This window comes from Cetorhinus maximus, chromosome 3 (assembly GCF_964194155.1).
Source record: "Cetorhinus maximus chromosome 3, sCetMax3.hap1.1, whole genome shotgun sequence".
Classification (NCBI taxonomy): Eukaryota; Metazoa; Chordata; class Chondrichthyes; order Lamniformes; family Cetorhinidae; genus Cetorhinus; species Cetorhinus maximus.
In genome coordinates, this window is record NC_135881.1 from 209115042 (window position 1) to 209141537 (window position 26496).

At 43.7% G+C, this 26496-nt stretch overlaps 1 protein-coding gene across 1 annotated transcript in view; it reads left to right on the forward strand.

Annotated features, from left to right (window-relative positions):
- Positions 1-26496, forward strand: part of LOC144679217 (cadherin-18) — a 714816-nt gene that overhangs the window by 258644 nt on the left and 429676 nt on the right. The window contains exon 3 of the mRNA XM_078539657.1: positions 9986-10130. The gene's annotated coding sequence lies outside the window, so the exon portion shown is untranslated. The remainder of the gene's footprint in view (positions 1-9985; positions 10131-26496) is intronic.

A 26496-nucleotide genomic window follows, 5' to 3' on the forward strand; every position in this document is an offset into this window, starting at 1 on the left:
ACGGTCGGAGAAGGGAGATTTCAGCCTGCGTAAGCCAGAGATCAACTGTGTTTGAGAATTTGTTTCAAAGTTGGAATTCAATGCATAGGGGGGAAGAGGTGCTCTAGGTAAAGTTCACTGTGAAAAGTGGTGGGCTGAGTGAAGGGTGGGGAGGAGTGGAGGTGCTATTTTTTTTCTTCTACTCTTTTTAGGTCTCCAGAATTTGATTTCCACTTTGGTGCAGCAGAAGTAGCAGATAAACTAGTAACTGGCATTATTAGTTTGATCAGTATTATAAGTACGGTATTGTTTTTATCAGTGTTGTAAAGCTCACTGGCAATGCCAAAGCCCATTGGGAGGCGTAGGCTTCATTAATTATAATTACTTAGCAATTATTAATTAGTTTAACGGGTATTGGAGATGGCAGGGCAGGTGATGTGTTGTGATTGCAGGATGTGGGATCTTTTGGATACCAGTGTGATCCAGGGTAAACACATTTGCAGTAAGTATTTGCAGCTGCAGGAACTTTGGCTACGAGCTATTGAGGTGGAGGCCGAGCTGCAGACACTGCAGCTTATCAGGGAGGGGGGAAGTTACCTGGACACTTCATCCCAAGGGGCTGCCACACCCCTCAGGATGGAGTCTTCTGATTTAGTCAGTGATCAGGGACAGGAAGGTGTGACTGTAAGTGAGGTAGGTAAGGAGACCCAGAGGGTGGGTGTACCTTGGCCCTTGCAATTGTCCAACAGGTTTGAGGTTTTTTGAGCTTATTTGGATGACAGTGGGGCTGCAGGTTGGATGAGGTAACTGGCCATGGTACAGGAAGCCATTCAAGCGGGGGGAATATCGGGGTAGTAGGGGACAACATAGTCAGAGGGATTGATGCCATTCTATACAGGAAACAGCGTGAGTCCAGACCGCTGTGTTGCCTGCCCAGTACCAGGGTTCAGGACAACTGCTCGGGGCTGGGGTGGAACTTGCAGAGGGAGGGGGAGGACCCAGTCATCGTGGTCCATGTTGGTACCAATAGCATAGGCAGGACAAAGAAGGAGGTTCTGCAAAGTCATTATGAGGAGCTTGGCTCCAAATTAAGAAGCAGAACCTCAAAGGTCACAATCTCTAGATTATTAACAGCCATGTGCAAATTGCCATAGGACAAAGCCGATTAGGGAGATGAATGTGTGGCTCAAAGCCTGGTGTGGGAGAAGTGGGTTCTGGTTCATGGGACACTAGCACCAATATTGGGGAAAGTGGGATCTGTACCGTTGGGATGGTCTAACCTGAACAGTGCTGGGACCGATGTTCTTGTGAGGCGCATAACTAGGGAAGGAGAGAGGGTTTTAAACTAAGTAGTTGGGGGGCAAAGGATCAAATTTGGGAAGATGTGATAAATCAAAGAGTAGAGACAAGGCAAAAGGTATTATTATGGGAAATTGTGCAAAGATAAGTGGAAGGCTAGAAGATTGGACAGAATATTTGGAACATCAAAGGATGACTAAAAGTTTAATAAGGTGGGCAAAATTAGAGTACGAGAGGAAGCTAGCCGGGAATATAAAAACAGATAGTAAGAGTTTATATAAATATTTTAAAAAGAAACGAGTTAACAGAGTGAGCGTTGGTCCTCATAGTCATGGAGTCATAGAGATCTACAGCACAGAAAAAGGCCCTTTGGCCCACTGAGTCTGCATCGGTCAAACAAGTACCTAACTATTCTAATCCCATTTTCCAGCACTAGGCCCATAGCCTTGTATGTCATGGTATTGCAAGTGCTCATCCAAATACTTCTTAAATGTTATGAGGGTTCCTGCCTCTACCACCCTTTCAGGCAGTGAGTTCCAGATTCCCACCACCCTCTGGGTGAAAAAATTCTTCCTCAAATCCCCTCCAAACCCCCTGCCCCTAGCCTTAAATCTATGCCCCCTGGTTATTGATCCCTCCACCAAGGGGAAAAGTTCCTTCCTGTCTACCCTATCTATGCCCCTCATAATTTTATACACCTCAATTATGTGCCCCCTCAATCTCCTGTGCTCCAGAGAAAATAACACCAGTCTACCCAATCTCTACTCATAACTAAAACTCTCTAGTCCAGGCTACATCCTGGTGAATCTCCTCTGCACTCTCTCTGTTACAATCACACCCTTCTTATAATGCAGATCCCAGAACTACACGCAATACTCTAGATGTGACCTAACCAGTGTTTTATACAGTTCCAGCATAACCTCCCTGCTCTTATATTCTATACCTCGGCTAATAAAGGCAAGTATCCCATATGCCTTTTAAACACCTTATCTGCCTGTTCCACCACCTTAAGGGACCGGTGGACATGCACACCAAGGTCCTTCTGATTCTCGGTACTTCCCAGGGTCCTACCATTCATCATGTATTCCCGTGCCTTGTTTGTCCTGCCCAAGTGCATCACCTCACACTTATCCGGGTTAAATTCCATTTGCCACTGACCAGCCTGTCTATATCCTCCTGTAACCTGAGGCTATCCTCCTCACCATTCCCTATAGAAAGTGAGCCTGGAGAATTGATAATGATAAACAAGGAAATGACAGATGAATTGAATAGGTATTTTGCAACAGTCTCTTCTCTCAAGAATACAAGTAACATCCCAGAGACAGCTGTACATCAGGAAATTGAATGTGGAGAGGAGCTCAGAAAAATTGGAATCACCAGAGAGTGATACTGAACAAATTGTAGGAGCTGCAGGCTGACAAGTGCTCGTGTTCTGATGGACTTCATCCTTGGGTCTTAAAATAAATGGTTTGTGAGATAATTGAAACATTGGTTTTAATTTTCCAAGCTCCCTAGATTCAGGGAAGGTTCCATTAGACTGGAAGATAGCAAATGTAGCTCCATTATTCAAAAATGGGAGGTGACAGAAAGTGGGAAACTATAGGCCAGTTAGCTTAACATCTGTCATGGGGAAAATATTAGAAGCTATTATGAAAAAAGCTATAGCAGGGCACTTGGATAAGTTCAAGGTAATCAGACAGAGTCAACATGGTTTTGTGAAAGGGAAATCATGTTTAACCAACTCATTGGAGTTCTTTGAGGAAGTAACATGTGCTGCATATGAAGGGGAACCAGTGGATGTACTATCCTTAGATTTCCAGGAGGCATTTAATAAAGTGCCGCATCAAAGGTTATTGTGGAAAATAAAAGCTCAGATATGCGGGTAACTTATTTGCATGGATAGAAGATTGGCTGGCTAACAGGAAGCAGAGAGTCGGCATAAATGGGTCTTTTTCAGGTTGGCAAGATGTAATGAGTGGTGTGCCACAAGGATCAGTGCTGGGACCTCAGTCATTTACAAGTTATATGAATGTTGTGGATGAAGGGATGGATGGGATGGTTGCAAAATTTGCTGATGACATAAAGATAGGTAGGAAAGTAAGTTGTGAAGAGCACATAAGGAGGCTACAAAATATATAAGTAGGTTAACGGAGTGGGTAAAAATCTGGCAAATAGAGCATAATGTCACAAACTATGAAATTGCCCATTTTGGCAAAAAGAATAAAAGAGAAGCATATTATCTAAATGGTGAGAGATTGCAGAGCTCCGTGATGCAGAGGGATCTGGGTGTCTTACTGCATGAATTGCTAGAGGCTAATATGCAAGTGCAGCTAGTAATAAGAAAAGCTAATAGAATGTTATCATTTACTGTGAGGGGAATTGAATCCAAAGGTTATGCTTCAGCTATACAGAACACTGGTGAGACCACATCTGGAGTAGGGCCCATTAGGGACCAAGGGGGCAATCTATGGGCAGAGCCAGAGGGCATCAGTAGAGTGTTGAACGAATACTTCACATCCGTCTTCATCCAAGAGAATGAGAATGAAGGTATCAAACTCGGGGAGAGAGACTGCGAGGTTCTTGAGCAAATTGATATCGGGTTTGACAAGGTGTTAGAGGTGTTATCAGGCTTAAAAGTGGACAAATCTCCAGGTCCGGATGATATCTGTCCCAGACTGCTGAGGGAGGCAAGGGAGGAGATCACAGGGGCTCCAACCTAAATTTTTAATTCCTCTCTGGCCACTCTCTGGGGGAGGTGCCAGAGGACTGGAGAACAGCTAATTTGGCTCCGCTATTTAAGAAGGGTTGTAGAGATAAGCCAGGGAACTACAGACCAGTGAGTCTCATGTCAGTGATAGGGAAACTATTGGAGAAAATTCTGAAGGAGAGAATCTATCTCCTCTTGGAGAGGCAAGGTTTGACCAGGGATAGTCAGCATGGCTTTGTCAGAGGGAGGTCATGCCTCACACATTTGATTGAATTTTTTGAGGAGGTGACCAGGTGTGTAGATGAGGGTAGTGCAGTTGATGTAGTTCATATGGATTTCAGCAAAGCCTTTGACAAGGTCCCACATGGGAGTCTTATAAAGAAGGCAAATGCACATGGGATACAGGGTAATTTGATAAGGTGGATTCAAAATTGGCTTAGTTGTAGGAGGCAGAGGGTGATGATAGAAGGTTGCTTTAGTGGCTGGAAGCCTGTGTCCAGTGGCATACCACAGGGATCGGTTCTAGGTCCCCTATTATTCATCATTTATATAAACGAGATAGATGACTATGTGGGGGGTAGGATTAGTAAGTTTGCGGATGACACAAAGATTGGCTGGGTGGTTAACATTGAGGTTGAGTGTCTTGGGCTACAGGAAGATATAGACAGGATGGTCAAATGGGCAGATAAGTGGCAGATGGAATTTAACCCTAAAAAGTGTGAGGTGATACACTTTGGAAGGAGTAATTTGACAAGGAAGTATTCAAAGAATGGCATGACACTAGCAAGTTCTGAGGAACAAAGGGACCTTGGCGTGTGTGTCCATAGATCTCTGAAGGTGGAGGGGCATGTTAGTGGGGTGGTGAAAAAGGCATATGGGACACTTGCCTTTATCAATCAAGGCATAAATTACAAAAGTAGGGAGGTCATGTTGGAGTTGTCTTGAACCTTGGTGAGGCCACAGCTGGAGTATTGTGTGCAGTTCTGGTCGCCACATTATAGGAAGGATGTGATTGCATTGGAGGGGGCGCAGAGGAGTTTCACCAGGATGTTGTCTGGGATTAAACATTTAAGTTATGAAGAGAGGTTAGATAGACTCGGGCTGTTTTCATTGGAGCAGAGAAGACTGAGGGGCGACCTGATCGAAGTGTACAAGTTTATGAGGGGCATGGACAGGGTGGATGGAGAGCAGCTGTTCCCCTTAGTTGAAGGGTCAGTCACGAGGGGACACAAGTTCAAGGTAAGGGGCAGGAGGTTTAGGGGGGATGTGAGGAAAAACTTTTTTACCTAGAGGGTGGTGATGGTCTGGAATGCACTGCCTGGGAGGGTGGTGGGGGCAGGTTACCTCACATCCTTTAAAAAGTACCTGGTTGAGCTCGTAGCACATCATAACATTCAAGGCTATGGGCCAAGTGCTGGTATATGGGATTAGGTCGGTAGGTCAGATGTTTCTCACGTGTTGGTGCAGACTCAATGGGCCGATGGGCCTCTTCTGCACTCTGTGATTCTGTGATACTGTGTACAGTGTTTGTCATCTTATTTAAGGAAGGATGTAAATGTGTTGGACACAGTTCAGAAAATGTTTACCAGATTAATACCTGGAATGGGCGGGTTGTCTTATGAAGAAAGGGCGGACATGCTAGGCTTGAGTCCACTGAAATTTAGAAGAGTAAGAGGCAATTTGATTGCAACATATAAGATCCTGAGGGGTCTTGACAGGGTGGATGTGGAGAGGATGTTTCCTCTTGTGGGAGAATCTCAAAGTAGGGGTCACTGTTTAAAAATAAGGGTCACCTATTTAAAACGGACATGAGGCAAATTTTTTCTCTCCGAGGGTCGTGAGACTTAGGAACTCTCTTCCTAAAAATGTGGTGGAAGCAGAATCTTTGAATATTTTTAAGACAGAGGTGGATAGATTCTTGGTAAGCAAAGGGGTGATAGGCTATCGGGGGTAGATGGGATGCAGATTTAAGGTTACTATTAGACCAGCCATGATCTTATTAAATGGCACAGCAGGCTGGAGGGGCCAAATGGCCGACTCCGACTCTTTGTTCATATGTTTGTATGTCTTTTCACTCCTATACTTCCATAAGTATGTGAGATCATTGCTGGTGGCTATTCACCTAAGCTGAACCCTTGTGTTACAATACATCGATGTATGAAGGTGATAGAAGATGTGATTGTAATAAGGTTTTCAGTTGTACATTGTATCTTGACTATTTGACCTGTAAAGGAATGGATATGCAACATTAAATGACACCTGTCAGAAGCTTGGACTGTTGACCTGGCACATGGGTAAATATTCCTTTTCATCTTGTCTTATATCTCTTTCCAGACCCTGGAGAAACTTGTTTTTTTATTCACTCATGGGATGTGGCTGGGCCAGCATTTATTGCCCATCCCTAATTTCTCTTCAGAAGATGGTGAGATCATTGCCCTCTTGAACCACTGCAGTCCACGTGGTGTAGGTACAGCCACAGTGTTGTCAGGGGGGAGTTCCACGATTTTGACCCAGTGACAGTGAAGGAACGGCGATATATTTCCAAGTCAGGACGGTGAGTGGCTTGGAGACGAACTTCCAGCTGTTCCCATCTATCTGCTACCCTTGTCCTTCTAGATGGTAGCGGCCGTGGGTTTGGAAGGTGCTGTCTAAGGAGACTTTGTGAGTTCCTGCAGTGCATCTTGTAGATGCTGCTACTGTGTGTCGATGGTGGAGGGAGTGAATGCTTGTGGATGGGATGCTATCCTTTTGAAGAATAACTCAGGATGGGAGCATTTGTTTTCTAATTTTCTTCTTGCTGCACTGAGATAAACAAAGGACAACAGAGCTTTTTTCATGTAAGGTGTTTCATCAAAGACACAAGCAGTAGTTTTCACTACTAAATTGGTAGCTTTTACATTTGAGTTAGGCTCAGGAAACGGGCACAGACATTTTTTATTGCAGAAAAATGCCAAAGCCGCCATCTTTGTTTTTAAAGAGGCAACGTGGTTCATGTAAATGATAGAACTAAACTAAAAATAGCTATTGGTTTTAATCATGCTTTATTAATTTTGCTTGAGAAATTTGATTTATATAAGGTTAATGCAACATTTCTAGTATTACCATCAAGGGCTTGTAGGTGAGGAGTATTGCAGTTACCTGTAGACTAAAGCTCTCTCTAATTGAAGAGGTGCACTGGCAATCAGTGTGACAGTCATCCATTCCCCACACCAAACAACTAGTGGCATCTGAGTGACAATGATAAATTAGAACCATTTAGTAGTAACTTTGGGTAATTCAATGTTTGGGTCCGTGCCCACTTGGAACTGAATTAAGATTGTCCAAATTCATTTCACATGGAGCTGTCAAGGAAACATGCATTTTAATGCCTTGGCACCATTGGAAGCTTAATTCCTGAGATTAATGGTCAGAGGAGTCTTTAGATTCAGGTCTAAGAGCATATTTCTGTTAATTGTTAATGGTATTTGGAATGGAAAGTTTCAGTGTTATAAGAAACTATGATAAGTAAATTAACAGAATCTCAGTCTTGCATTTAAATACATACAACAAACAATTCACTTTTTATTTCATCACAAACACTGCAGAATTATCTGATAAAAATAGCAATCCACTTATTCAAGTTTCAACAAATCCAAGTTTCAATTAAAATGGAAATTAATTTACCTTTCAATGGTTAAGATGAAACATTAACTAATACTATTTTCATTGTGACTTCATCCATTAATCTCTGTTCATATGTCAAAGGATTGACCATGTCATTGAATGGGAGTGTACAGGAATGGTTTTTATTTCAAATAATGAGATAAACATTGTCTCGCCCTCGCTTTGTCTCTCTCTCTTTCCCTCTCTCTCTCCATAGATGTAAGGTCACATAATCACACAGCATTTGCTTGATACTGCTGGTACAATAAAGAAATCAGAGCTAGACCACCCACTGGATGTGCTGTACTTTAAGTTATTATAATGGACTGTAGGGATCAATTCAGTGCTGGCAGCAACAAAGTAATTGCATTTTATAGTTCCCAGGAAAAAAGTGATAATGTAGAATAGCTGAGAGAGGAGATTCCTTAGCAATTTTTTTATTTCTGTTTAGGTGGATTGGAATCTAACAAATTCTCTTTGCATTTATATATACATTTGAACATACGAATTAGGAGCAGGAGTAGTCCATTTGGCCCCTCGAGCTTGCTTTGCTATTTGACAAGATCATGGCAAGATCTGATTGTCTGATTGTGGTCTCAACTCTACTTTCCTGTCTATCCCCTATACACTTTGATTTATAGATGATAGAAATTTGATTTCTGCTGCGTCTGATTGAATTGCTGGGGACAAAGCTGGGATTAGGGAGGATTTGAAGAGAAACACAAGGACGATTTTCACTTTTAATTATGGAGGAAAACAGCCAGTGGTAGACTGACTGCCTTTTATACAACAGGTGGCTTAAGTGCCTTTGGATATTTTGCTGCACTAATGGTGCCACATAAATGAAAGTTGTTGAGTGAGGCAGGTGAGCCACTGCTGCCAGATGCTCACCACTACAGGAAAGCAGCTTTTGAGAAGAGTTGATCAAGTTGTTGCCCATCTCTTCCTGCAGCAGTTAGGATCAACCTCAGAACCTTCCTTCCACACTGTGAGTGAATTCTAATCCCTGACCAGTCATCTCACTGCACTGTCACGTTTGGAAGTGTTATGGTCAGTTCTGAAGCCAAGCCAGCTAGCAATAGATGTTGAAAGGGCAGAGATGGGATGTAGGGTGTGTGGGTGGAGAATGAGCTACAGCGGAACCTCCATGTCATCCTGGCTCCAAAAAATATATAAAGTGGAAAAGTTTTGAGACCTTCTTTAGAGTGACACGTAGTAGCCCCTTCCAGGCCCCCTGGTTAGACCGTTCGACACCAGGATATCAGGAGACCACAGGCTCCCTCCATCAGAATCTTCAAATTGCAGACTGAGTGCCAATTACAACACGTGTACAGAGTAAACAGCTGCTGCCTGAGCGCTTCAGTGCACAGTGGGAAGACTCCCCTCAAAGTGATGGTGGCTGGAGTATCAGTGTTAACAGGGCTGTAGGATTACTGACAAGATTGTTACCGCCCCATTAATGCCAATTTCAGATCTTTAAAATCAGCCCCTTGGGTACATAACATGGCTTTAGCAATGACCCAAATTGCAAGTAAAGTTGAATCTAATGCTTTATCAATTCTAAGTTCTAGGCAATTTAGGGACTGATGAATTTTAGAGATGAAGGTTTCAGCCTGGCTGCCTGTTGTGCCCCTGCCTCCTCAGGTATTTACTGCAGCTGGAAACACACCCACATTGGCAACAGCACCTGGCAGCGGCATGCAGATAGTTAAGCCAATTAGTGAGGTGCTCAGCGGGCATTTTGTCAGGAGACTAACCTTACCTGTGTTGTTCTGGGCCTCCCGTTCTGTCTGCATCCAGGCAAATAGGAGGAGTTAGTTTCACAGCTGAGGCTGCATTATGGAGGATTGAGATTTAACTGATACTAGGGGAAAAAAATGGCAAGGTTACTGTCTTCCCATCTCATTGGGTGTGGAGTTTGTGGAGACAGATGTCTCTGATTCCCGTAGCCTCCTGATGACTCTGCCACTCCCTTGATACTAATGGTACTTGCAATGCTTTACTGCTGCTCCTGCTGCCTTGGCCTTGAGCAGCTCTCCCACTGGTCACACAGCAGAGGCTTCCAGCCTCCCTTACAGTGGGCTGTACTATCCTGAACTCCTCCCTCTGGAACCCACTAGCAGGGATGGCAAACGAGGAGGTCGTCTTTTAATTGGCCGCTTCCCATTTGATGCATTGTGGGTAGGACCTGCAAATGGCCCCCAAATCCTGAGGATGTTAGAAGTCCCGAAGATTCTGACCATGGTGTTCCAAAGGACCAACTCATCATTCCCTACCCTCTTTTTTTTTTAAACCGTGTATTTGTTGCTGCACAACAGAAGTAAAATATCTAAAAATATTAATCTTCTATTTCATTAGGCTTTTCAGAAAAGAAGCTCCTGATCAAAGTCACAGATGTACGCTCTAAAGATGGTTTCTGATGGAAACTGCCACAAATTTGGCAAGGTTGACTAGTTCAGAGATTTTATAATTGAGGAGTTTCTCTGACACATTCTCCAGAATTGTAAGTTATTTATTTTTCCTCTCCTCTTGGTGGCCCATGTTTCATATGTTAAGCATTATAATTACCCATTGTTTAATTGAAGAGTGAGCCATTGTTTCAAGTGTATTTCGTGTTAGAATACTGTGATAGTCACACAGAAAAAAAGTGAGTTCCTGACATTTTGGCTCAAGGGAATTACTTTGGAAAAGAAAAGTAATTTTTAAAGTGTTTAATGCAGCTATTGTCAAGGTCAGCCTGGCTCTGTGCTGAACCTTATTTAAGATACGTCCAAAAAGCAGATATGTACACACAGTGCCCCTCGTGCCGTGACTGCAGCTTTTTACAGACATCAGATTATTTCTACAAGGTGCATAGACTACTCCGTGGACTGAACATTTAACCATAATCAGTCAATGACTTCATGGTGAATGGTAATACCATCTAATAAACTCCTGAGTCATAAATCAAAACAGAAATCGAGTATTGCCTGAGTATTCGGACACCACCTTCTCAACCCAGGAACTGTCTTATAGCCTGGAATAATCTGGGGACCTTTAATAAAAGGGCAAAACTGAAATATAAAATCAATTATCCTTGCAAGGTGTTGGACACAACATCAATTTCAAATATGAATAAATCACAAAAACATTAAAGCTTTTTTTCTTAAGCCAGAAAGCCCAGTCTTCTATGGGGAAGATGCAGAATTTGGATATGATATTACACTTCCCTGAAAATTCATTTTAAGAAACCAGGTACAGATGTAGCTTTTCTTAAGTCTCGGGGCTGTTTTTTTTTTGTTAATTATGGGGTCACTTTTACCCCAGTTCTCCAGATGGGGAACTCGCAGAATCGGGTGAAATGCTGATTAACCCTTCACCCAATTAACTCTCCAGCCAATTAACTCTCCTCAGCAGGTTCACTGGGTCGGTGGGGTGGGCTGGGTGGGGAGCAGCCATCCGGAGGAGGGTTGTGTTCCCCACTCATTGTTCCTGGGGGTGGGGTGGGGAGGCCAAATTGTCCGTTAAATCCTGCCTATGTTGTTTTTATTCCCATCTGATTTTATTCTCCATTAAAGCCAACAAGTGATAGTGGACGATTGTAAAATCAGCAACCCACATGATCCTGTGGGCTTCCCACCTGGAAAGTTAGGGTAAAATTAACCCTATGACTTTGGTGAGTAAATTTCGAGTTATGCATCTAATTCAGCTCATAGAAATAAGCAGTCACAACCCAAGAAAATGTTCCCGGAGAAAACAGCTTGGTTTTGTCCTGCTGTTTTCTTCCAGGAAACTGTAAGTGTTGTATTGTTGAGGCATTTCTTCCTATCGTCTGATAAATGATTTTTCTTTAACATATCATTTAACAACCTGCAGTTTTTCTTTAATCATGTTGCAAGTCATTCAAACAATGGAGTGCCCAATTTTGGACAACCCTTCCCTCCCCAACTTCATTTTCCTGATTATTTTAAATACTTGCCTATCTTTCAATCTTCTTCCTGGAGAAAGATGTCGTTCGAAATCTCACAGAAACGTTATGGCGCAGAGGAGGCCATTTGGCCCATCATGTCCGGCACCGGCTCTCCGAATGAGAAACTCAGCTAGTCTCTTTTCATACTCCCTCTTTGCTTCCCTTATTTTCTTCTTAACCTCTGCTCTGGACCTTCTATATTCGGTCTGGGCTGTCGATTGTAGTTTCTACCTGACACCTGTCATTTGCACACTTTTTCTTCATTATCTTAATTTCTACCTCCTTCGTCACCCAGGCAAACACAGGGCAGGATTTTCGGTCATCAGGCAGGTGGGTGGGCCCGGGAGTGGCTGGGAAACGGGCTGCCACCTGCAATCAGCTTCTGACCGTGATTTCACGCTGGGTGGCCAATTAACAGCCAGCCAGGGTGAAAGGTGCGCTGAAGAGCTCAGCGCTGCTGAGCTGGGGGCGGGAGGAGGGCAAGCGCTGAAATCTGCGCAGGTGCGGGGAGTGTGCACTGAAATCTCCCTGAAGGCGGAGAGCTGGAGTATTTTCAAGCAATGAATAAAGCTTTTAAAATTCTGGGAAAAAATATCCACATAGCGGACTCACTCACTTTTAACATGTGCATTTGAAAAATTCTGCCCCAAAATCTTTTTTTTATTTAATTACGGAAACCTCATCCCGCCCGTGGATGAGGTTTTCTCAAAAATCCAAAGGCCGCCTGGCAGACCCGCCTGCCCACCAGCCGTTGGATGGGCAGCAAAAAAATACAAGCTAATTAATTGATTAATGGTCTTAATAGGCCTCTTAATTGTCGACGGGCACGCTGCCAACTCTCGTGCGTGCCCGCTGACCGAAATATCGTGTGAGTGCGCGATGAGTTCAGGACCTTCACCCGACGTCATCGAGCGCTTTTTCACGCTCGAGCGTGTCGGGCACGTGCCTGCACGCCAAGTGGAAAATCCTGCCCGTAGAAACATGGAAACTAGGAGCAGGAGTAGGCCATTCGGCCCCTTGAGCCTTCCCCACTATTCAATATGATCATGGCTGATCCTCTATCTCAACGCCATATTCCTGCTTTCTCCCCATACCCTTGACACCTTTAGAGTCCAGAAATCTATTTCCTTCTTAAATATATTCAGTGACTTGGCCTCCACAGCCTCCTGTGCTAGAGAATTCCACAGGTTTACCACCCTCTCAGTGAAGAAGTTTCTCCTCATCTCAGTCCTAAATGGCCTACCCCATATCCTGAGACTGTGACCCCTTGTTCTTGATCCCCAAACAAGGGAAATATCATCCCTGAATCCAGTCTGTTCATCTCTGTCAGAAATGTATATGTTTTACTGAGATCTTCTCTCATTCTTCTAAACTCCAGTGAATAAAGGCCTAGTCGGCCCAACCTCTACTCATATGATAATCCTGCCATCCCAGGAATCAGTCTGGTGAATCTGTGCTGCACTCCCTCTCTGGCAAGTGTATCCTTTCTTAGATAAGGAGACCAAAACTGCACACACTACTCCAGGTGTTGTCTCACAAAGACTCTGCACAGCTGCAGTAAGACATCCCTGTTTTTGTACTCAAGTCCATCGCAATGAAGACCAACATAGTATTTACTCATTTCATCCTGTCTTTTTCCTTATCTTTCTACCATTTTTGTTTGATTTGATAACATGCATAGATGTTAATAACAGGAATAATTGTTTGTGAGTAAAATACCAACCAGTATGTCTCTTTGACAAAGTGCCATGTTGGAAAACCTTAACTGAACAGTTAAGGTGCACAGCACAGACTATCAGGGGCATCATATATCACCTGAAACCCAGGCCCACAAGGACTCCCTGACATTTGAAGTAGTGTTCAAAGAGTTAATCAAGATTCTGAAGTTCAGGGGCATTGTCAAATGTATAAATTCCACTTTTCTTCAAAGTAAACTTTATATAAGGGCCATATGTTCAGAGAATTGCTCCTGCTGGAGGCAAAGAATTCCCTGACGTATTGTAATTTTGATACCAAATGTTACTGAAATGAATGAAGGAGAAAGAAATGAGGAGAAAATTGTGCCAATACTTAATGTAATTCCTTCCAGTCTATAGCTAATTGTCAAAGATTATAATTAAGTAGCATCCTGAAGCATAATGGCAGCAAAACCGAAGGCATCTTTTCCATCTCCAATTCACAGCTACCGGCTTCTGCCCTTGACTACATCAGCCTCCCAGGGTGCCCCATCAAGCTGAACAGGGAGCTATGGAATGGCACAGTCCTATTCAACTGCAAGTTGAGCTTACTCCTCTGTACCTATTACAAATCCTGGTTTCACTTCTAATTCTGTCCTCACTAATCACACTGCCTCACTGTTCCATAGATCACAACATATGCAAAATGTCATGTGTTGTGACCTCACCCTCACAACATTTGTCTATGTTTTAGCCTTGTCCTCTCCAATCCTCACAGGCTCTCTGTACCAAAGCGAACCCCAACTTCAGGATTCTTATTGTCACTCTGAAATCCCCATCTTACATTCTGATCTGGAGTCCGACCTGCCCACACCAACCCTCAGTAGCTCCACCACTGGAGTGGAGTAGTAACTTACCTCGAATTAGGTGAAGAACATGGTTTTGCGGCACAAACAAATGTGAGTGAGCTAGGTCATCAAAATAATGAGGACACTTCTCATTGAAACCCAAAAGATTCTGGAGAGATGCAAAAGGGCTGCAGGCTTGCTTTACACAATCACACAAAGTTAAAGTTACTGCCAGTCAGTGACCAGAAAAAAAATAGGAGTTCGAGTAGACCAGGGGCAGAACTTTGACCTATTCGGAGGGGCTGGGCAGGGGCTGGCGGAGCGAGTCAGGAAGTCGACCGCCGCCCGCAATCGGGGCCGCACCGCGATTTCACGCTGGTGGGCTAATTTAAGGCCCGCCCAGCATAAAATGCGTGCTGCAGCGCTCAGCGCTGCCTGTGCTGGTGGCCAGGGGGTGGGGTGCGGGGGGGGGAGGGTGAGCATGAACTTGGTGCATGTGTGCAAGTGCACGCTTGCAAATCTCCCCTGAGGCACAGAACTGGCTCAGGGAGATGAACATTTTTTCCAAATATAAAATAAAGTTTTCAAAAATGTAATAAAACATGTCCCCTCACGTGACTCTGTCACATGAGCAGGGACATGTTATCAATGAAATATAAAATTTTAATTTTATTTTTATTTTCTGTTGGAAATCTCATCCCGCCCGTGCAGAGGGCGCTTAGTCTTTTCACCCGCCCATCAACTGTGGTGTTGGACGGGCAGCAAAAAAAATTCATTCAATTACCCTTTTAATGGGCTTAACAGGCCTTCTAATTGTCGGCGGGTGTGCTGCTGACTCCGGGGCACGTCCGCCAGCCGAAATATTGCGCGACTGTGCATTGACGGGCAATATGGTCGGCACAGGCTTGCAGGGCCGAAGGGCCTGTTCCTGTGCTGTACTTTTCTTTGTTCTTTGTTTGTTCTTGACATCGGGACGCTCGCCCAGCGCCGATGAGCGTCATTTTACCCTTGAGCGGGTCGGGCCCGAGCCCACTCACTGAGGTAAAAATTTTGCCCCATGTTTTCTCTCGAGCCTGCTCCACCATTCAGTAAGATCATGGCTGATCTTCTACCACAATTCTACCCTCCTGCCCAATCCCCACGTCCCACTGTCCTGTTTGGAATACCTCTACAGTTCAAACACTTGGAGATGGCAGAATATTCAATTTGAAGGGAGCCGTCATTCACCTCATCCATAGGGTATTCACATCTTCTTCCTCAGCCTATCGCTGTACACACTGCTGGTCTACTTTCCAGGTGAAAAGTTGTGTGTTAGGTTTAAATATTCTGCTAAACAAATAAAAGTGAGTAATAAAAGCTGGTGATTTATCCCCCTTATCTGCTGGCAGCTCCAACTGGAGTGGATGAGAGAAGCAATTAAAACAAAGCAGGAGAAAAGATGGTGCTTAACCGAGATTCAATCCATAATCAATTAAGACGGATATACTAAATGCTAATAGAATTTTTTGTCATCCAGTTTATGGGCTTTCCATTCACTATGGCTTTGTAATTCTTTCTCCCATATATTTTAATTTAATTGTAATTCACTACAAGAGCAACACTTTATCACTTACAACAGGAAAGTGGTTATTCTAGGATTTTGTTTAATACACATGCGGTAATAAATGTGTGGTGTTGTAGGTTAGAGATAATGCTGAGTTCTCCTGATCACCAAGCAAAGCTGATCGCCAACTGTTTATGCTTGTGACAGGGAGCAGATATTTGGGAGAATTCCTGAAGAGGTTCATGCCCAATGGGTTAGAAATGGGGTCTTACACTGTAGCAGAATGTGGAGGGCATGTCAGACACCTGCTCAATATTGAGATCTGTCAATGTCAATAAAAGTAAGACAGGTGATCCGTATTTTACTGTTGCACTTATGTAGCACTTGTGCTATTTCTCCAAGCTGAATTTCTGCTCCAGTATCTTTTCCTCTTTTTGTGGCTTAGTATTTATTTTCTAGACTGTCAAAATCAAATTGTGAGCAGTGATGCTTTTAGAAAACACTTCTAGCTCCTCAAAATTCTCCATGTCAGTTCTTGAAAATCAGTTTGAACACTGCAAGATGTTCCGGACTTAAATAAAAATTATGCATTTCGAAAAATAGTTTTTTATATAAAGCAGAAAAAAAATATCATCCCATCGCCTTTCACCAGTTTTCTATGTTGCTGGAAATCAGCTTTAGAATTTTTAGCAGCAAAAACGTTCGAGTGGAAACGGATGAGTTTTCTGCTCACCGAGGTAATCTCCAGCCACGCACTGTGGAGTTGGGAACAGGCAAATCAGTGGCTTTGTCTTCTGCTCTCTAAGGACTAAATTTTCCTGGGTGGGTCGCGATCCCAACACCGACCTCAATTCCGGGTCAGTGACCTACATCTGGCAGTGGTGGGATATCGGATGTGATCTTCCCAGATGGGACCAATTAAGGAACTGCCTCTGGGAGCCCCATCTAATTAGGAATGGTTTCAACAGTGGGAGGTCCATTCAGCGTGGTCTGTGGACAGGACTGCAGTGTGGGCAGTGCTGAGGGACGAGCAGCAGCAGTAGCAGCGATGTCAAGGAGGAGGAGAGAACTGCAATTGCAGCAAGAGCTACATTAGCAGAGAATCAATCTCCATAATGTGGCTGCAACAGCATAGCTTCTGCTTGGGAAAACCTAATCACTGTGATTTACCATTGGCAAAATACATTTGGGGTCTTTTATTCATTTAGCTTGGCCCTCCAACTGTGAAGCCACTTCCACAACTTTGCTCACACATTTTGACACATTCAAAATCCAAAAGGGGACAGCGGTACTGAAAACGTGTCTGGGCTGAAACATTCGGACTACCTCAAGCATAAAGGAAGTGAGTGGGGGGGGCGGGTTGCCAACGAAACCTGCATTTGGAGACACAGCAACTGCAGAAGGCGTACTTCCCGCACATGCGCATTTGCAGTGCCTGTGACATTAAACCCAGCAATATCCTTGGCAGCCGCCTGCATCAAAGATCATTAGAGTGTCCTCCTGGACCAACACAAAAGAGCTCAGAGAACTCGGGGTGGGGGGGGAGAGGGCACTTCTTAAAGGTGTATCTTCACTGGCATCGTTGCCAGGAGGTGGGCATGGAGAAGCACAACGTCCAGAACTCAGGTCAGGATTTTTTGGCCCCGTTGCAGGTGGGACCCGCCGTGGGTGAGCCGGTGCCCCAACCAGAAGCCCATTGACTTGCGACAGGACCGGAAGATCCCAGCGGCGAGCGGGTGTGGAAAATCCCCCCCCAACCCCATGTCTCTATTCAGAGTGGATCATTCTGCACATTCATGTTTGCGTTAGTTGCTGATAAACCAAAGATAAAGTTTGTATTTGAGAACCTCTAGTGAAGCAAGACACTAAAATAAACTCCCAACAAAATCTTGGATGGTGAAGATTGACAGTGGTGAAGGTGCAGGAGGAGTACCAATCAGTGCAGTGACTTTGATCTGCTTCAAAGGTCAGGCCTCCACTCTGGCAGCAGCAATGGAATTTAAACAGTTTCACTTCCATCAAGAGTTATGTTACAATCCCTGTAGAGACCGTTAACATTTAAAGAGAAATTCAAACATTCAATGATCAACTGAAATAAGTTACACCACATGATTCTATGGTCTAAAACAAATGAATGTTACTGTAGAAGAAACAAATAAAACAAACATGACTAAATAAAGGGGTCCTTCTCAGGATGGCGGCCGGTGACTAGTGGAGTTCCGCAGGGGTCAGTGTTGGGACCACAACTTTTCATTTTATACATTAATGATCTAGGTAAAGGAACTGAGGGCATCCTGGCTAAGTTTGCAGATGATACAAAGATAGGTGGAGGGGCAGGTAGTATTGAGGAGGCGGGGAGGCTGCAGAAGGATTTGGACAGGTTAGGAGAATGGGCAAAGAAGTGGCAGATGGAATACAACGTGGGGAAGTGTGAGGTCATGCACTTTGGTAGGAAGAATAGAGGCACAGACTATTTTCTAAATGGAGAGAGAATTCAGAAATCTGGAGTGCAAAGGGACTTGGGAGTCCTAGTCCAGGATTCTCTTAAGGTTAACTTGCAGGTTGAGTCGGTAGTTAGGAAGGCAAATGCAATGTTGGCATTTATTTTGAGAGGGCTAGAATATAAAAGCAGGGATGTGCTGCTGAGGCTTTATAAGGCTCTGGTCAGACCACACTTAGAATATTGTGAGCAATTTTGGGCCCTGTATCTCAGGAAGGATGTGCTGGCCCTGGAGAGGGTCCAGAGGAGGTTCACGAGAATGATCCCAGGAATTGAAGGCTTAACATATGAAAAACATTTGAGGACTCTGGGTCTATACTCGATGGAGTTTAGAAGGATGAGGGGGGATCTGATTGAAACTTACAGAATACTGAAAGGCCTGGATAGAGTGGACGTGGGGAAGATGTTTCCATTAGTAGGAGAGACTAGGACCTGAGGGCACAGCCTCAGAGTAAAGGGAAGACCTTTTAGAACAGAGATGAGGAGAAACTCCTTTAGCCAGAGAGTGGTGAATCTATGGAATTCGTTGCCACAGAAGGCTGTGGAGGCCAGGTCATTGAGTGTATTTAAGACCGAGATAGATAGGTTCTTGATTGGTAAGGGGATCAAAGGTTACGGGGAGAGGGCGGGAGAATGGGGTTGAGAAACTTATCAGCCATGATTGAATGGCGGAGCAGACTCAAAGGAGCAGAAATTAGGCCATTTGGCCCAATGTCTTATGGTCTTAAACACTTTCTTAGGTGAATACTAATACTTTACATCAATAAACATAATAAAACACAATCACATATACTTGGCTAAAATTCTCAACTGAGCCTCCCATTTTTCTTTATGACTTTCCCCTAGGATGTCTTTGGCTACTTATCAAACTCATGAAGGTCCTTTCACTTCTTGCGACAAAACCAAAGTGCCACAGCTCTCTGAGTTCACTCTGATTTCTCCTCACTGTTCCAGCTGCTCTCTCAGATATGCAATTATATGACGATCCTTCCATTAACGTTTGGCTAAGTGACCCTCGAAATTCACTTCGTAGCCTCACGACTGTGGTCTCCTCAGCTCAGCCTGGGCTTCAATGCACTCTTGGTTAATGGCTGCACCCCAGAAACACCCCAAGTTTCTGATCGCTCTTTTGCTTTTGGTCTACAGCTGTTTTCTCCGCTCTTCGCAGACCCTTTCCCTTCCTGCTGATCAAATAGTTCAATAGGTGCTTAAACACACAAAGGGTTAGCTGGCTTATCACATTACCCTGTCTCTTTGACTGCTCAGTTACCCCAAATATGTTCATGACTAGTGGCTTCTAATTGCTTGGCTTATATGATTAGATTATGTCTGGGCACATTTCTTTCATAGCCAGAGTTCCCTTGCCCAAATGAATGGTTTGGCTCCATTCAGTTGAATGACTAGGTGATTGTCTGGATGCTTTGCTAATAAGATAGGAGATGGCCCCCATTTCATACTTCTCCATGGCGATTGTTCCTTGTAAGACTTTGCAGACAGGTAGGCTTCACTTAATAGCCTTGGCGTGTAGAAGGAACAGTAATTCAAATCAGAGGATTGTTACAATGCAGAAGTAGACCATTTGGCCCATGGTGTCTGGACTGGCTCTTTGAATGAGCAATTTACCTTGTACCATTCTCCTGCCTTCTCCCTGTAACCCTGCACATTCTTCTTTTTCCGATAACAGTCTAATTCCCTTCTGACTACTTCAGTTGAACCTGCTTCCACCACACTCTCAGGCAGTGCATTCTAGACCCTAACCACTCACTGTGTCAAAATGTTTCTCCTCATGCCTCCTTCCTCATTTAACTGGAAACATACTGCTGTAGAAAGTTTTCATCAATACACTGTAAGAACTCTTACCCCTCTCTGCGTTTACACTACTACTATCTGAGTCTATATTCAGATAATTAAAGTCTCCCACTATAACTACACTATACTTTTTGTACCTCTATGTAATTTTCTTGCAAATTTGTTCTTCTACATCCTTTTCACTAGTTGGTGGCCTATACACCACACCGAGCAATGTATTTACACCTACTTTGTCCCTTAGCTCAAGCCAAATAGATTCTGTCCTTGACCCCTTGAGGACATCCTCTCTCCAGCACTATAAGATTTTTCTTAATCAATACCGCCACTCCTCCACCTTTTCTTCCATTCCTGAACATCTTGTATCCAGGAAAATTTAACACACAGTCCTGCCCTTCCTTGAGCCAGATCTCTGTTATCGCCACAACATCATATTTCCAAATGTCAATCTGTGCCTGTAACTTACCAATCTTATTTACCACACTCCGTGCATTCTGATACATGCACATTAACCCTGACTTAGACTTTTATTTTTTCCCTTACTCTTACCCTCACCTATTTGCTTACTACTCCCTACTCTAGTGCTATCCATCTCTCCCAGTATTCGGTGCTCCTTGGTATTCCTCTCTGATAAACCCCCCTGTCTCCCACACATCTGCCAAGTTATTTTAAAACCTGCCCAATAGCACTGGCAAGTTGCCCTGCAAGGGCTTCAATCCCAGCTCTATGTATGTGCAACCTGCCTGGCCTGTATCGCTCCCATTTCCCTCAGAGGTGGTCCCAATATCCCAAGAATCTAAAGCCGTCCCTCCTGTGTCATCTCTTTAGCCATGCATTTAACTGATTTATCCTCCTATTCTCATGCTCAGTTGCATGTGGTACTAAGAGTAATCTGAAAATTAACAAGCAGGACATCAACAGTAGTAATTCCCTACTTAGCTTCCTAAATTCCAACTGCAGGACCACATCCCTCTTTCTGCCTATGTTATGCGTACCAATGTGGACCACAACCATTGGCTGTTCACCCTTCCCCCTCAGGGTGTTCTGTAGCTGCTCAGTGACATCCTTGACCCTGGTACCAGGAGGCAACACACCATCCTGGATTCACATCTGCGGCCGCATAAACGCCTGTCTATTCTGCTAACTATCAAATCATCTATCACGATGGATCTTCCAGTCTTCCTTATACCCACCCAAACAGCTGATCCACCAATGGTACTATGGACTTGGCTCTGACAAACTCCCCAGATGAGCCAACACTGCCATCAGTATCCAGAGCTGAATACTAGTTGGAGAGTGGGATGCACTCTGAGGATTCCTGCACTACTTGCCTGTTCCTTGTTGACTGTCTGGTGGTCGCCCATTCCCTCTCATCCTGCATACTCTTAAGCTGCTGGGTGACCACATCTATTAATGTGTATTCATGAAGCTCTCAACCTCACAGTTGCATGGCAGTGATGCCAGCTGCAGAAACCCAGAGCTCAAACTGCTGCAACTGATGACATTTCCTGCACAAATGGTTGTGTGTCCTCTAGTTCCCACATAACGCAAGATGTACACTGTAAAAGTTTGGAGCCACCCTGCTGTCCCTTTATCTATAGAAACAAAAAGCTAAAAGCTACTGCGGATGCTGGAAATCCAAAACAAAAACAGAATTACCTGGAAAAACTCAGCAAGTCTGGCAGCATCGGCGGAGAAGAAATCAGTTAACGTTTCGAGCCTTCATGGCCCTTCGGCAGAACTGGAGCATAGATTAGAAGAAGGGAGAAATATAAATTGGTTTAAGGTGGGTGGGGGGGGGGGGTGGAAAAGGGGGGAAGAGACACATTGAGGGTGTGGTGTGATGATTGTGGAGATGAGCAGATAATCAAAAGATGTCACAGACAAAAGGGTCAAAGAGGTGTTGAAGGTGGTGGTCTTTGTCTGAGAAAAGTGCTAATTAAGAATGGAAAACAGGATATTCAAAGTACAGCTCTAGTGGGGGTGGGGTGGAAAGGCTAAAGGTTTTAGTTTTAGATTTAAAAATAATGGAAATAGGTGGGGAAAGAAGAATCTATATAAATTATTGAAAAAAAAAAGCGGGGGGGGGGGAAAGAAACGGGGTGGAGATGGGGGGAGGGGGAGTTTAAGATCTAAAGTTGTTGAATTCAATATTCAGCCCAGAGGGCTGTAAAGTGCCTAGTCGGAAGATGAGGTGCTGTTCCTCCAGTTTGCGTTGGGCTTCACTGGAACAATGCAGCAAGCCAAGGACAGACATGTTGGCAAGATAACAGGGTGGAGTGTTAAAATGCCTTTATCTGTTCGTTAATAAGCTTGCTAACATTTACTAATACTAATAAACCTAAATAATACTGATAAACCCTAATATTGCTTAAAACACTTTACTAGTAATAATAAACTTTACTTCAAAAAAGAGAAAGGCAAGACTCACCAGTTTATTCCCTTGTTTGGATAAATATGAAACACTCAACAGCCAATCACCTACCTGCCTCCCTGTGATGCCACACCTCAATTTTTATTTCTGAATGTGGGCTCTGAACCCACAGACTGACTCCTGATGTCAGTAGAAAGCCCCACTCCATTCTTGATGTTTCCCGCCGCTCACCATGTCTAACTTTGGTGAAAGACAAAACAGCAGCAAAACTTACCAGCCAATCAAATCACAGCTTTCCAGTGATGTCACAGTTGTAATTATTTTCTCTCTTACTTCAGTGATTCTCACCTATTTCACAATCCTCCCGGTCTGCTTCACGGTGATCCTGACCTGATTCACAGTGATCCTGACCTGCTTCATGCTGGTCCCAGACTGATTCACAGTGATCCTGACCTGATTCACAGTGATCCTGACCTGCTTCATGCTGGTCCCAGACTGATTCACAGTGATCCTGACCTGATTCACGGTGATCCTGACCTGATTCACAGTGATCCTGACCTGCTTCACGCTGCTCCCAGACTGATTCACAGTGATCCTGACCTGCTTCACAGTGATCCTGACCTGATTCACGGTGATCCTGACCTGATTCACGGTGATCCTGTCCCGCTTCACGGTGATCCTGTCCCGCTTCACGGTGATCCTGTCCCGCTTCACAGTGATCCTGACCTGATTCACGGTGATCCTGACCTGCCTCATGGTGATCCTGTCCCGCTTCACAGTGATCCTGACCTGATTCACAGTGATCCTGACCTGTTTCACACTCCTCCAGGTCTGCTTCACAGTGATGCTGACCTACTTCGCCAATGTGCAGCCATCTTTGAATGTGATTTCAAGTAACTGGAATGTGGCTCTAAGCTTTCTAAAAATTCAATTAGTGGTTGCCAGCCAGTAAATTCGTAAGTCATTTTTCATAAAGTATAGTTTCACAACAAGATGGTGTGTTGCCTTATTGAATGATATTTGAGCCTTATTCTCACTTCTTGTTCCTCTTTTTTGGTCTTTGCTGCTTTATCTTTTGCCTTGCATGTGGGAATAGACTGTTCATGTGTGTAAGAACATGAGGAACGTTGGCCTTCATGTCTCAAAACATAGCTATCCATTGCTATGAAAATGCAACAGTTGTGATTTTGATTCTCAGGAGTCCAATCTCTAAATAGACAACAATTCTAAATGTGAACTCCTAATTGCAGTCAAACAATTATGGTAATTTTAAGGTTTCCCAGCCAATCATTTGGGAAGGATGATAACAATGCTCATCGCTACAGTCATGTTAATACAGTGCATAATAAAAAACACTGACAATTTCTCAAGTCTCTTTGCATTATCAAAATAGCCAGGAATGAAAAATAAAAAAAAGATTCATGGCTTTAATTTTGTGGCTCAGAAATAAAGTGAAGATTAATTAATTTAATTACTACTCATTCAGTAAGGTCCTGCAAACGTTACCTGCATTGAAACAACAAATAGAGACTGTTCCTGTCTAAACTTCTGAAGTGGGGAATACATTCCCAGAGAGTTTCTCTTTACATGATTCCGAAGCAGGAAACTCAATCTGATTTCCTTACACATTTTGGGTTGATTCAGCAGGAGATCCACTGTCCTCAGTTCCACGCGTACACATGAATGTTTAGCTGTCACACATGTTCATAATCTTAGAATGTCATGTACGACTGTGCAAATAACATGCACATATTAAACTCTCCGTATGAGCACAAAACGTGTTTGAGGAATTATGTGGCAATTTTTACAAAGAAATGGCGATTTTCTCAACATTGGAGAGGAAAATTGGAGGTAACTTCTGCAGCAAGTGACTCACCACCTGACTCCTCAAAGCCTGTCCACTATCTACAAGGTGTGATGGAATATTCTCTACTTATCTGGATGAGTGCAGCTCCAACAACACTTAAGCAGCTTGATACCATCCTGGACAATATAACCCACCTGATTGGCAACCCATCCACAAACATCCGCTCCCTCCACTACTGGTACACAGTGGCAGCAGTATGTACAGTCTACAAGATTCACTGCAGGAACCACCAAGACTCTTTAGACAGCACCTTCCAATACACAACCACTACCATCTAGAAGGACAAGGGCAGCAGGCACATGGGAACACCACCACCTGGAAGTTCCCCTCCAAGCCACTCACCATCCCGACTTGGAGATATACTGCCGTTCCTTCACGGTCGCTGGGTCAAAATCCTGGAACTCCCTCCCCAACAGCACTGTGGGTGTACCTACACCACATGGACTGCAGCGGTTCTAGAAGACAGCTCACCACCACCTTCTCAAGGGCAATTAGGGATGGGCAATAAATGCTGACCTAGCCAGCGATACCCACATTCCCATCAATGACTTTAAAAAAAAATGGGCTTAATCCTTGAATTGAAAAAAGATATTTGCTAACTGCTCCAATCTTGTAGTTGTATTTCTTCATAAGCCATGCTTAAATGGTTGGGTTAAATATCCCAATTAACACTTCCAATTGACTCACATCCATCTGGAAATGCTTTGGAGCTGCCTTGTGCAACCTTGTGTTATTCAGACTTTTAATCGTTACTATTGGTCAACTTTGGATTTGGATATTTGTCCCTGAGGTGAATGGACATTGTTTCAAACCATGATATCACAAATCATTCAGTTTAATTGTTCAAGTTCAAAGGATTCTTGATCTTTGGTACTGAGATGGCAGTTCTCATCTCTGTGTTGATCCTCAGTGACACAGCCCAAAAATACATCATTAAGATTCCACATGTACACTGATGACATCCAGCTATACCTCACCACAATCTTTTGTGACCTCTCTACTGCATTTAATTTGTCAGGCTGCAGATATTTCCTTAACTCAAATACACAATAGGCTGATGTCATTGTTGTCAGACCTGTTGCAAACTCCGTTGTCTAGCCAGTGGCTCCATTCCATCCCTGGCAAATTTTTGAGGCTGAACCAGATCATTCACAATCTTCATGTCCTATTTGACCCTAAACTGATCTCCTACTGGCATACCTGTGCCAACACAAATACCTCACATTTCCACTTCTGTGGCATGACCCATCTCTGCTCCTGTCTTGGTATTTCTGCTGCTGCATGTATGCATTTTTTTTAAACCTCCAGATTTAACTATTCCAATATTCTCCTAGCCAGTCTCCCACATTGCACCATCTGTCGACTTGAGTTCATCCAAAACTCTGCTGCCTGTATTCTAACTCTCTGCAAGTCCCGTTCACCCAGCAGCCCAGTTTTAAAACGTTTATCCTTTTCTTCATATTCCTCCATAGCTTCTCCCCTCCCTGCATCTCTAATCTCCTCCACAGTTGGATAACTCCAGGATGTTTGCACTTCTCTGGTTTTGGCCTCTTGTACCTTCAGCTGTCTAAACCCAAAGCTTTGAAATTCCCTTCCTGGTCCTCTCTGCCTGTCTACCTCACTTTGCTGCTTTAAGATGCTCCTTAAAACCTGTCTCTTTGACCAGGTTTTTGGTCATGTGTCTTTGTAGGCCAGGTTTTGTTGGTAAAAAGGGTGATGCTATACCATTGTTAATGTACAAATCATCAACAACTTTCAGCTTGGGAGAGCTACCCTGTGAATTGGCTCAAGCTGTTGAACAATTTGCACCCCTCCATCGTAAGCTTTTCCAAAACATTATCATATCTAACCTCTCCTGTAGTTTCATAAAGTTTCTTCATTTTGTACATTAATTGGCCATTAAATTCACTGCAGAAAGTTAGCTCCAGTAATTAACAGCAAATGTATCCATGTAACAATGTGATCATTGTTGATAACAAAAACAGAAACAGAAATACCTGGAAAAACTCAGCAGGTCTGGCAGCATCGGCGGAGAAGAAAAGAGTTGACGTTTCGAGTCCTCATGACCCTTCAACAGAACCTTCTGAGTCATCTGAGCCAGACCTGCTGAGCTTTTCCAGGTATTTCTATTTCTGGTTTTGTTTTGAATTTCCAGCATCCGCAGTTTTTTGTTTTTATATTTTTGATCATTGTTGATAACTGCTGGCCCAGAAAGAAAACAATTACAGTGAAAGAGTGAAGTAAGGTTCTTTTAGGCTGTTAAATGTTTCAGGAGATTTTTTTCTTCCTTTTCCTCCCTGTCTGTT